The sequence below is a fragment of the Tasmannia lanceolata genome, unplaced genomic scaffold (assembly GCF_043159265.1).
Source record: "Tasmannia lanceolata isolate RefF3 unplaced genomic scaffold, GAP_Taslan_0.1 ptg000020l, whole genome shotgun sequence".
NCBI classification, from domain to species: domain Eukaryota; kingdom Viridiplantae; phylum Streptophyta; class Magnoliopsida; order Canellales; family Winteraceae; genus Tasmannia; species Tasmannia lanceolata.
The window spans coordinates 14274260-14287231 of NW_027518697.1; the positions used below are offsets into that span (position 1 = coordinate 14274260).

The 12972-nt window shown below is 38.9% G+C and overlaps 2 pseudogenes across 1 annotated transcript in view; one reads left to right on the top strand and one right to left on the bottom strand.

The window, feature by feature from the left end:
* Positions 1–1054: 1054 nt before the first annotated feature.
* On the top strand, positions 1055–3342 carry LOC143854842 (amino acid transporter AVT3C pseudogene; annotated as a pseudogene).
* A 4113-nt stretch (positions 3343–7455) lies between these two features.
* The window catches only part of LOC143854843 (uncharacterized), a 29506-nt pseudogene continuing 23989 nt past the window's right edge, over positions 7456–12972 (bottom strand). The window contains exons 8-13 of the transcript XR_013237603.1: positions 12891–12962; positions 12677–12791; positions 12311–12379; positions 11109–11436; positions 9255–9372; positions 7456–8400 (exon numbers count right to left, since the gene is read on the bottom strand). The product of XR_013237603.1 is annotated as an uncharacterized LOC143854843 (transcript). The remainder of the gene's footprint in view (positions 8401–9254; positions 9373–11108; positions 11437–12310; positions 12380–12676; positions 12792–12890; positions 12963–12972) is intronic.

Genomic DNA, 12972 nt, shown 5'->3' on the forward strand with positions numbered 1-12972 from the left:
TTTGGAGAGAATTTGAGAGCTATCATTTTTGTAATCTGCCTATTAAGAGGCTTTGAGAGTTTTTCTTCTTGTTCTTCATTGTATTGAGGGTCTCGGATTCGGCCCGGTAACAAAGGTGAATCCGGTGTAAGAGGGAGTGTTATCGCCAGAGCTTCATGCATAAAAGGGTTTGTTCCCTCGGAGTTGGAGAATGTACTTGTACGGCTTGGAGATTCGCCATTGAAAAATCTTACCTTTAGTGGAGTCCTCAAAGAGATAAACTTGAAAGAGTGGAGTAGGTCTTGTGATAGACCGAACCACTATAAATCTTATGTTCCTTGTGGTCGCTTCTTCTTCTCATTCCCTTTGCACATCGGTGATTGGTAATCTCTAGCATTTCTTATATGTTTATGCTTAATTGAACAAGGGTTAGTAAATGCACATGATAGGAATATCTAAACCCTAATTTCATTATCTTAGTTATTTGAACAAAGGTTAGATTAATTAGTGCTTAATTCATAAATTAATTTTAATAATCCACCTAATTAAGCCAAAAGTTTTAATTAGCCAATTCACCCCTCCTCTTGGGTTGCCATACTTGTATTTCAGCACTCCATTTAAACCACTATCATGATTGATTATTGAAAGCATCTGGGACAAGGGAAAAGATATATTAAGCCCCCTTTCTTCGTGGGCTACCCCTTCTTGTGTAAAAAGAGTGGCAACAGACTCACAATACACTACAAGGGTGTTGCCCGGGGAAGAAAACTTATCTAATGTATCACTTCCCTTCTCGGAAGTTGTATTGTAGCTGCCTTTAGAAGTTGATTAGAAATTAAAAGGTACAAACTAGCATTATTGAAACCAGGGAGGGCTGATATCACTTCCTCTGTATTTCGATTTGCAACCCCCATTCAAAGAAAACATGCCACAATAAACCTTTAAAAAAAAAAAAACAGATTTGATAAGGACCATCACAGAAGGCATTTCGGGGGCCGGCTGCTGCATGAGAGGAACTGTAATAACTTTTGGTGGCTTTTTAAATGATAAAAGACAATCAGAGTTCGTGCAATTATCAAAACATGGTAGTGCCAATATAAGGAGCCAACAAAAATTCCCAAATCTCCAGGTAGAAGAGCAATCCCAGACAAACCTTGGTATCCAAATCAACCCATTTGACATTTAGTTCTCTATCTCCCGCTCCCTCTCCCTCTCCCTCTCCCTCTCCATGCAACAAAACCCAGATCCTACACTTCCTCCACCTATTTCTCTCTGCCTATCTTACAACAAAACAAGAACCAATAACCAAACCCCAACATGGGCTTTGAAAAACAATCAAATTCCTCTTTCCACCCCCTCAATCTCCCAAGAGAAACCACCCCTCTTCTCACCAAACCCCCCAACCTCTCATCCCAATCCAAAACCTTCGTGAACGTCTTTGTAGCCGTTGTAGGTGCAGGCGTCCTAGGCCTCCTTTACACATTCAAAAAAACAGGATGGCTTTTTGGAATTCGAATGATCACATTAGTCTCAATTCTCACATACCATTGCATGATGCTCCTTGTGTTCACAAGGCGAAAACTCGAAAAAGATGGATTCTCCAAAATCACCACCTCATTTGGTGAGGGTTTCATAGTGTGCGGCCCTGCTGGGAAAGTTCGCCGTTGACGCCATGATAGTCCTAAGCCAAGCTGGGTTATGTGTGAGTTATCTCATTTTTATAGCCAATACCTTAGCCAATCTCTTTAATTTTGAAATTCCTCAAATTTTGGGGTTGAAATTTCAGCCTAAACCCCTCTACATTTGGGGGATTTCCCCCTTCCAATTGGGTTTAAATTCGATTAGGATGCTGACCCATCTCTCTGCTTTGAGTTTTTTTGCTGATTTTGTTGATTGAGGAGCAATGGGTGTTGTAATGGTGCAGGATGTGATGATTTTTTTAAAGGGAAATGAGAGTTTTGGGGCATTTGGGGGTTTTTCTATGGTTCTTTATGGGGTTGGGGTTTGTGTTTATGCCTTTGAAGGGGTTGGTATGGTGTTGCCTTTAGAATCTTAGACATCTGATAAAAAGAATTTTGGGAAAATATTGGGTTTCTCTATGGATTTTATATCTTTGATTTATGCCTCATTTGGGGCTCTGGGTTACTTTTGCATTTGGGGAAGAAACTAAGGATATAATTACTACAAATTTGGGTAGGGGTTGGTTGTGTGCTTTGGTTCAATTGGGTTTGTGTGCCTTTGATGATGAATCTGGTTCATGAGGTTGTGGAGAGTAGGTTTTGTGATGGAGGGTGGTTGAGGTGGGTTCTGGTTATGGGGGAGAGTCTTGTGGCGCTTTTGGTTCCTAATTTTGCCGATTTCTTGTCATTGGTAGGGAGTAGTGTTTGTATTGTTTTAGGGTTGTCTTGCCTTCAGTGTTCCATTTGTTGGTATTCAAAAGGGAGATGGATTGGAAATGGGTGATTTAGGATGGAGGGAAAGTTGTTTTGGAGTGGTTTTGGGATTCTTTGGCACCTTATCATCTCTGATGGAGATTTCCTCTGTATGGATGAAAATCTTTTGAAATATGTGTTGGAAGGGAGCCCTTTCAACTGATTTTAAACTGTTACACTCAATGATGTGGAACCAATCAAGGCCCTTTTTTAGGTCTTTATCCAATGACTCCCTCGCATCTATCATTCCTCTAGTAATACATAAAAGATTTTCATCCCTTCAATAAGGAAATCTCCATCAAAGAAGATAAGGTGCCAGAGAACCCTAAAACAACTATCCCTCCATCCAAAATCATCCATCTCCAATTCATCTCCCTCTTGAATACCATCAAATGGAACAGTAAAGGCAAGCTAAACCCTAAAACAATACAAACACTACTCCACACCAATGATAAGAAATCAACAAAATTAGGCACCAAAAGGCCACAAGACTCACCCCCAAAACCACAACCCTCCTCAACCACAATGAAAACCTCCCATCACAAAACCTACTCTCCACAACCTCATGAACCGGATTCATCATTAAAGGGAAAGTGAAAAACAAATTCACACAAAACCCAATTGAACCAAAGCACTCAACCGACCCCTATCCTTAGTTTCTTCCCCACAACCCAGAGTCCCAAATGAGGCATAAATCAAAGAAATTAAACCCATAGAAAAACCCAATATCTTCCCAAAATTATTTTTATCTGAGACACCATACCAAGCCCTTCAAAGGCATAAAACACAAACCCCAACCCCATAAAGAACCACAGAAAAAACCCCCGGATGCTCATATTGCTATAATTATTTTACCACATGTACTATCAATGGTTGGTGTGACTTGTTATTTTAATTGATTGTTTGATGATATTTTTCTTTGTTTTTTGGAGCATTTATTCAATTTTTTCTAGGGTTATCGTTGGTTTGTTTATGGAGGAACATGGGTGGATGCTTTTTTTTGTGTGCTCATGTTTCATGCTTCTTTTCTCTTTTTACATATAAATCCACATTCACTAATCTTCAGTGATGTTATTGCAAGCCTTTAATTTCATGTTGCTGTTTATATTATATTGGATAGCCATATCTCTGTGTAATTTATAAATGTATTTGCCTATCAAGATTTTTTTTCAAGATAGGCTGATAAAAATTTGGTGTGAGATAAGGGTATTGTAGTGATTAAAGTTTTTCTTGTTTTGTCCACGAGTTATGTAAATCCAAGAGTTTTATGCCAGGTACAATGAAATAATCTCTTTGCGATGAAATAATCTCTTCCTAGCTCAATGAAAATTCTTGAAAAAGTTACTGTAGAAGAGCTCTTCATACCAGTGTTTCAAAACATGGATGCAAAACCTGGATGCGGGTCAAAATGCGGCCAAAGCAAAGCCTAGTCGACTCGGAATGACATAGCTAAGTACTTGGTTGATGCAAACATAACTTGGGAGAGTCAAAGGAGTTTTGATTGACTTTGAAGGAAAAAATGTTGATTCTAAAATGGCGTGTTTGGTTGCCTTTTTGGTGGAAGAAAGGTTGGCTATTGCTGGTATTTGAAGCCCCACCATTTGGATGCATTTTAAGAGAAGAAAGCCTTTTTGACTACTGGGCTTGTCGGGCATTGGTCGGGTGACGTGGCAACGAAATAAAGCCGATTGAAAATCCTCTAAAACGAAGGTTTTTTTTAGAGGAATAGTGGAAGTTGGATTTGAAACGACATCTATCTGCCCAAAAAATGCATTTATTGCAAAAAGTCTATTTTTCTTCTCTTCAAATACAACCAACCAAACATCATTTATTGCAAAAAGACTTTAAACTTCCAGCGTTCTCCCTTACATCTCCACGCTAACCAAACAACACTTTTTCACTGCCGACTTTATTTTCCTTTTGACTTCCATTCCCTGCATCTTCCGTTTGACTGCTTCTTCCATCTATCTTCCACCCTGGTGCAGCAACCAAACACGCCAATAGAGAGTGGATCCTGGGGAATCCAAAATGACTCGGGGGAGTTTTGAAATTATGCTTCGTAAAGGAATGATATGTTGTTAGTCTTTAAATTGAATTTTGGTGTGAGATAGTTGTGAAGCGTTCAGTTGGTAACTGTAAAAGCTTATGGCATGTTTGGTTGCTGCACGAAGGTGGGAGATAGATGGAAGAAAAGCGTTCAGTCAAACGGAAGATGCGGGAAATGGAGGTCAAAAGTGAGTGGTTTAAAAGTGATGTTTGGTCAGCGTGGAGATGTAAGGGAGAACCCTAGAAGTTTAAAGTCTTCTTGCAATAAATGCCGTTTGATTGTTTGTATTTGAAGAGAAAAAAAAGTAGACTTTTTGTAATAAATGTGTTTTTTGGGTAGATAGATGTCGTTTCAACTCTAACTTCCACTACTCCTCTCCAAAAAAACCTTTGTTTCAGAGGATTTTCAATCCGCTTTATTTTCGTTGCCATTCACCCGACAAGCCCAGTAGTCAAAAAGACTTTCTTCTCTTAAAATGCATCCAGATTGTGCTTGGGGTTTCAAATACCAGCAATAGCCAACTTTTCTTCCACCAAAAAGGCAACCAAACACGCCATAGGAGATCAGCTGACCTCGGTGCACATTGGGCCAGTCAATTCTATACACAAATATTACTACTATTTTTTTTAATGGGAAGATAAATTTTATATGGAAAAAGTAAATGATATAGGGTTCTATGAAGGGGTGTCAATGGACCTAGTTGGTCCGATGGACCGTCTGAATCCGAACTTTAACGGACAGGATCTAGACGTGTTACCATAATCCACGGACACATGTCGTGACCATAGGATCCAAAATTATTACTTATCGGATTCAGACAACTAACAAAAGCCCCTGGGACAGTCCTAAATCCAATTTTATTATACTATTTTACAAAAATACCGTAACTTTTTTTAGAACTTTTAAGTGTTATTTTGGAAAAAATAAGCCATATGCCTTGTTTTGGCTTAGCCCACTGACCATTGTCCTACTAAGTCCCCAGCCCACTGACGACTCGCACTTGCCCAAAATGTAAGTAGGGCATATTAGGACACTCCGATGGATGGTCCAATTTGAAATGGATCGTGACAGAGACATGGAAAGTACAATCCGAAGAATACTACGAACATCCTGTAAGAGATTTGAATGGATTGTGACTATGACATAGGTGGATCCAATCCGAAGTGGATCCGTTGACACCTGCATGTCCTCCTGTCGGGGTCAAGGAAAGAAAGATACTGGAGAAACACATCTACCTCGCCCATGCCCACAATGGGCCAAAGAAAAAGATAACAAAAGATAAATGCACCCACGCCAACCAAGACCAAAAGAAAGATAAGAAAACGCCACAAGATAAGAAAAACCACGCCTCCCAAGGCCAAAAGAAAGTGAAGACTCAATAGTCAGGTTTTGATAGAATGTTTGATTCCTTCGAGTATGAAGTTTATGTTAGTGGGTCAAATCAATCCTTCCTTTCTTCACTATCCAAAATTTGTGGTGGTAAGCAATTATTAGAGTTTAAACTATGTTATTTTAGACATAAGGCAAATGATATTTCCACCCCCTTGCACATCATTGTCATTCCCTTTTGTTTGCGTTTTCAGTCCCTTTCGTTTGCCTGATGTGGAAAATGAAGTCTTTTTTTTTTTCCCCGGAAAAGACAAAAAAATTATTGGCTGAGAGTTTACAGGGAAAGGTTCCTTCATGTAGTATTGCAAAATATTGGCCAACGAATTAAAAACCAATATGAAAGATACATTACCCAATCTCATATCATATAAAAGGTAACATGCTAAACTGAAGTGCGCCCTCGTAAAAACCTAGCCACAAGTGAACCCTTATAAAAACTCAGCCACAAGGGTGTCCCATCAGATCCACATCACTCATCACATTTTTGCATGTATCATTCACAATGGGATGCCGTTGTGCCTGGGTTGCTGCAAGGGTGCCCTTCAGTTTAGCGTTCCACACACACCAAACTTCCCAAAATAGAGATCCTATCATTATTTTTCCTTGAATTCTCATAGTCTATCAGCCACCGTCCATTCTTTCTTCCTCAGGTGTAGATATCTTGAATCTTGACAAACCAAACAAAAGCTATTACGCTATACACTGAATAATGATGTATAGAGTATAAACACCTGATTCCAAACGGGAAATGATAAATGAGCGCCTTTTCATTACTAGGAACACCCAGCTCCAGTGTATCTATGACTGCAAAGGGGCTGATGTACTTCACGTCAGAAGGAATGAAGTGACCTTATTGCCACGTACAATTCAGCTGGGTGTCCCAAGTGATGAAAAGGGGCGCATTTATCATTTACCTTTCAAAAGGCAAGCAGGGTAATTAAATTATGGCAAGCATTTGATCCCATTGAAATCTTGGTTATTTTAGTCAAAGCTGAACAATCCAGTGAGTAGCCACAAAATGACAGCCATTTGATGCATGTAAACAACAAAATGTAACTCAACCCATGCAAATCACAGGCACAGAAAACATGTGATGGAAAAGAACAATCAACGCAGATCCCTCCGATGTGTGACAGATTTTATATGTAATCAATCAATCAAAGAAAAACAAGATTTTACTCGATCAAATCAAAGGGTAGGAGAGACAAAACAAAAATGAAGATTTTTTTTTCCTGATGGGTAAGCTGAGGTTAGGCAAGACCCCTACCAGGTTCATAGATGAATAAACAAGAACATCAGGAGGGCCTTAAGAGCTAAAACAAGAAGAAATGAAAATTGCAACTAATGCTTACAATCTTAAAAACAGAGTTCCATTTCGGTCTTCGTCAACGGCCGAGAGAAGAAGGGGGGGGAGCAAACAGCACTTGGGTGGGGCAACCTTTCCATGGGAATGATCTCTTGGAAAAGAGGTCAGCAGCAGAGTTACCTTCACGCCATATATGAGTGATGCGCCATTCATTGAAATGCCAAAGGAGGTCCCGGATATGAATAATCACATATCCGTGAACTCAATGGACAATGGAAGATTTTACTCAATGCGAAAGGAGGTAAGCAGCAGAGTAAAAATGAAGATTTTACTCAATGGAAATGGCCGTGAACTTCATTAATTAAAATGTTTCCTACTATCACCTTGATGAGAGTGTCTTCAGTGCACACAATACAGAAATTACACATGCTTTTTTGTGTATCCATAGCTATACAAACTTTGGGAGTGAGAAACCACAAAAACCAAACTCTTTCAACTCTTAGATCACAAATAATTAGGAATCTAGGCTAATAAAGAATATTCAGTAGGATGAAATCAAATGAGATGAGGAAAACGAAAAAAAAAAGATAAAAAGATCCATCCTGATGCAAAATAGACAAGCGAAAAAATCAGATCTGCAGACATACAAAAAAAAAATCCTAAGAATACAAACAACAGAACATCGCAGATAATAGCACACAAAAACTGGCCATCATACCCACATGAACATATCCATTATGAAGCCATAATACACAACTCTGATAGTGAATTACCTGCTAGAAAGCGCTCCAACTATCAGAACCCCGCCTAGGTGTTTGATTTTCCAAAGATTTGAATGGCCCACTTAAGCCAAAAGGATCTGTGTCATCAAAGGACGCGAATCCCTGAGACTGGTCTCCAGTGCTACGAATGGAATCGAATCTCGCAAGGCTCTCATGCTCTGCATTGCTACGAATGGAATCGAATCTTGCAAGGCTCTCACGTGGGCCAAACAATCCACTGTCGTGCATGCTGAAGGAATCAATCCTTGAGGAATTGTCAAAGGAGTGATCCTCTGACCCATGACTGTACCTTAGTGGGGAGCCAGAGTTGAACAGTGGAGTGCCAGGAACAGAATCTGCAAAAAATGAGCTCTTTTCCTTCTTTGGGAACATGCTATCAGCATGTGATGAGTCTGTTCTAATTGGATTCAGACCCAATTCACCTGACCCAAAGAGAGAATGTTGTCTGCTCTCATGATCAGACTCCTGCATCGGAATATAAATTTTAGAGTGAAAACAAATAAGAGGGGCTTTTGTGTGTGGTCTTCGTTATAGTGCAACCCTAGTGTAAAAAAATATGGTTTTTTTTATATGTGATGATCTTCATTATAGTACTTGGCTATCAGAGATAACAAGAGCAAGGTAAGATTTGCATTCTCTTACTTCTACGGTTGGAATACTAATATGATGGCTGAAGCTAGAGCTATGAGAGATGGTCTTTGTTATAGTGCGACCCTAGGTATAAAAAAATATGGGTTGAATCTGATAGCCAAGTACTTGTAAACATCATTAAAGGTAAAACCAGATCCCCATGGCACATTCATTATATATTAAAAGAAATACGGGATATAATATCTTCTATGGATTTTTCTATTACTCATATTTGCAGGGAAGGTAATCTTGTTGTAGACAGCTTGGCTAATTATGCATGCGATATTGGCATCAACTCTATCTATGGGATTGGGCCAGCCTTCCAAAGGACTCAAGAGGAGCTGCGAGATGCGGCCAAATGTGTATTCCTTATATTCGTAAGAAATAATGTTTAGTTTTTTACTACTTTTTTGTGGTGAGTAAAGGGGTCATTGTTATATTTCTCTTGTATTATGGGTTAGAGGCAAGGTTTTATGCCATCCTCTTGTATCTTTTATTCCTATTAATAAAATTTAAGGTGCCGCCCCTGGTTCCTAGATAAATTCCTGGTTAAAAAAAAGAGAGGGGCTTTTGTGTGATTCTGCTGTGAGGTAAAGAGAAATGTATCAAATAGGAAGGCAAAAATCATCAGCAAAGAGGAAAAGTAGCATATCCATTTGATTGAGTGAATGTGAGGGTGTTCGGTTTACCTTAGTGTTAAAGCCCCATATTGAATCCGTATCATCATTAGCGTCGAAGGTTGGACCCCAGGAAGGGTCATCAACATATTTGTCCCCGAACAAAGAGGATTCAGAACCACCATGATCACTGCATAAACAATTGATAAGAAATTAAAATTTCCAGAAAAATGATTGATATAAAGTCCTAATATTATGCATCCACTTCACAAAGCAGAATATGAAGAAGAATGTGAGCCATGATTTTTCAAGAAATGACCAATTAGTCTGAAATTTCAGTCTCCATCCATCGACACTACCTTCTATCAGAAATGCAATTAGACACCTACTAAAAGTTTATATAAGGGAAATGATATTTGCATTTCCTTATATTAATAATGACAATCCTCTTTTTATTCGCTGTTACAGTTTCGAAAAGGCAATCAACAGTCAATCAAAAAAGTGTCTAATGAAATGAGGACTGACATTATCAAAACAAGGAAGTGTGGATATCGTTTCCTTAATGGAGATTTTAAAATAATATGATATGTAAACATAAGATGAGTGTAGCGGAGATGCGAATGTTTAGATGGATGTGCGGCCACACAAGGTTAGATCGAATTGAAAAAGAAGATATCTGTCAAAAGGTGGGGGTGGCGCCAATTGAGAAGAAGATGAGAGAGCACCGCTTAAGATGGTTTGGGCATATCCAACATAGGCCTTTGGATGCTCCGGTGAGAAGAAGTGACTTGTGCCAAGTTGGAGGAGTAAAAAGAGGTAGGGGCAGACCGAAAAACAACTTGGGTAGAAACAGTGAGGAAAGACTTGAGGGCTAGGAACATAACAGAGAGCACGACCTTGGATAGGATAGAATGGAAGAAAATGATACATGTAGACGAACCCAACTAGTGTTAGGATTAGACTTCGTCAATTTGAGCCGGGTAGATCCTTTCACCTTCTTCATGAAATTTTTCTAAAGGATTCATTAGCCAACCCCAACTAGTTTGGGACAAAGGCTTAGTTGAGTTGAGTTGTTATGTAAGCATCATAAGGTGATTTTAACAGGAGTTGGGTCATTTTGGAATACTAGGAATGTTTCCAGTAACATTGTTTGAATTTGGATGATTAAAAACCTAGGCATATCTCGGTGATTTTCTGGGAATCAAGAGAAAATAAAAATTAGGTATTAAGATTCAGTTTAAAAACATACTCAACCTCAAGAATACAATCATTTCCTTTGCAAAGGCTGGTTTTGTCTTTAACAAGGCAATGCTCTTTTTTTCTTTTTGCGAGAACGAAACAAGATCACAAAATATTCAGATAGTTTTATGCAGACGGTGTTTGCTCTTTCAGAAAAGGGAAGAAAAATTGAAAGTAAAGGACATTGCCATGGAAAGGTTTATAGGGAAGTGAACTTCAGAATGTTCTCAGGTACAAAATACAAGATCGTCACACTTAATATGTGATGACAGCTGAAATTTTAACTGGCTGACTAGAGAAACAACTCAACTCAACAAAGCCTTTGTCCCAAACTAGTTGGGGTCGGCTAAATGAATCCTTTAGAAAAATTTCAATTTTCTATAGGATTCATTTCATAGAAGAGTGGCAAAGTTTACGGCCGGCTGCCAATCTGACGCCAACCCTCGTCCTTTATCCTGGCATGGGACAGGATAAAGGAGGAAAATAATAGAAAAGAGAAAATAATAGAACCCAACAGTGGAGAACTTATAGTTACAATAAATAGTTCAGTGAAGTCAATGGAAAAAAACAAAAATACTCACAAAGGTCGTGTCCTATTTGACACTCATTAATAGAAAAGAGGAACGATAAAATTGGGGCATGACACAAGTAATGCAAGAAAGTAACACCAGAATTGTTTCCTCATACCTATGACTTTCTTTGCCATAGGGTGAAGCATCTGCACCAGAATTATTCCCAAATTGTGAACCAGGAAATTCTTGAGATGGACTCTCAGGTGGGCTTCTAACTAAATCATATTCACTTGGGGCATATGTCGGACCACTCTCAGTGACTCGATCGCCTGTACTCGAAGGTTTCTCGAACTTATTATCAGCATTCGATGGTGACACATCTGCAACTGTTGAAGAGGCATCTGTAGGAGCTTTATCATTCCAAAGAGAAGTAGACTTGGGCGGCTTTGGAGGAAGCACAACATTTTCCACATCAACAGTAAGCTCTTTGACAACCATGAAACCTGAAATTGGAAAATATACATCAATCTATTCTGGAGATAGCAGATCTTTGATAAAAGATTTCTATAAGAGCAACTAGCATTTTGTGTTGTATTTAGTTAAAGAGCAAATATCATAAATGCTAGTGACGTTTTTTGAGACTGACATAAAATAATCAAAACAAAGGCAAAAAACAAAATTACAAAGGGGCAGGGACTGTCACACAAACAACAAGTCTCTATTGGCGCCCCCCTTTAGCTAGGAAGTCTGCACGCTCGGTAGCACTGCGAGGAATATAAGAAAATGAAAAGACAAACCATACAATAACCCCATCTAATCTCCATGGACCCAGCAACCATGGACCGGCGAGGTTGGAACGAGAAGCAAGGAAAGCACCACCTCCACAAGTTAATTTCTAACCACTCCCAATACCCGTTGGGCCCGGTCTATCCAAAGAAGTGCCATCGAAGTTGAGTTTAAGGGTATAAGGGTGAAGAGTTCCACTTCAGCTTGAGGGGGAGTGTTAGAGGAAACATTATTAGTGAATAGTGACTAAGGGCATTTTATATGTGCAGACTCTCCCATCTCTCTTTCCTTCACCCACTTTTTACAAAGGTATGAAACAGATGGACAGAAATAATGAAAAAAAAGGCAGATACTGTTCCCCACTGAACTACAGAAGTCAAAAGTGTAGCTACTGATTTCCGATAATCACAAAGCTAAGTGTATATTCAAAGATGCATTTGGCCCGTGTTACATCCCTATTAGTGGGAATATCATAGGCAGGTTCAACTAAGACATATGTGAACAAAATTTTAGAGAGCATTAGTACCATATAAACATGTAGCCAGTATGATAATCATTTTTAATGGTAGTATGATAATCATTTTAACATACCCTCCTCTTCAAACTTATCCCAATCTTCATCCCAGTCAGCTGCTCCCTGTTGAATGCCAGGTTGCCAGCCTTAATTGAAAGGCATTGCAAATAATGTGTTAGAAAACAGGCAAAATGAGTAGGTAAAGATTCAATTTGAAAAGACAGGAAAAACAGGAAGGTAAAGGAAATGCATATGATGTATAATATGGGGAAAAAAGCCCATTTTAGAAAAAGTTTAAGTCTAGAACAGATTAAGTTCAAAGAAAAGATCCATTGTAGAAATGAATATCTACTAGGTGCAAAGTTAATCCATTTAGTAGAGTATAAAGTATTAAATGGGGACTAGAAAACAAAAATAGAAAGTTACTATGGAATTGAAGGTACCGAAAGGTAGCTCAATCAGTGCAGTTGGCTTAGCACGTAATCCGTATTTCTTGCAACGTTCACTTAAACCGTTCACAAGATCCTCAAGATCTGATTGTATCCGGTCAGCACGAACCTGGAAAGGTCAGCATTGAAGTGGAGTTAAACTGGTTACATATAGGCCAAAAAAAAGGTTACAGATAGCACCTACCAACTTTGCGTAATCACCATTTACCTGAAGCAAGCCATCAGCACTTCCACCTTGTTCCATTTTAACAATTGCATTATATAACTCCATTTTCCTCTCCTAAGAGTGC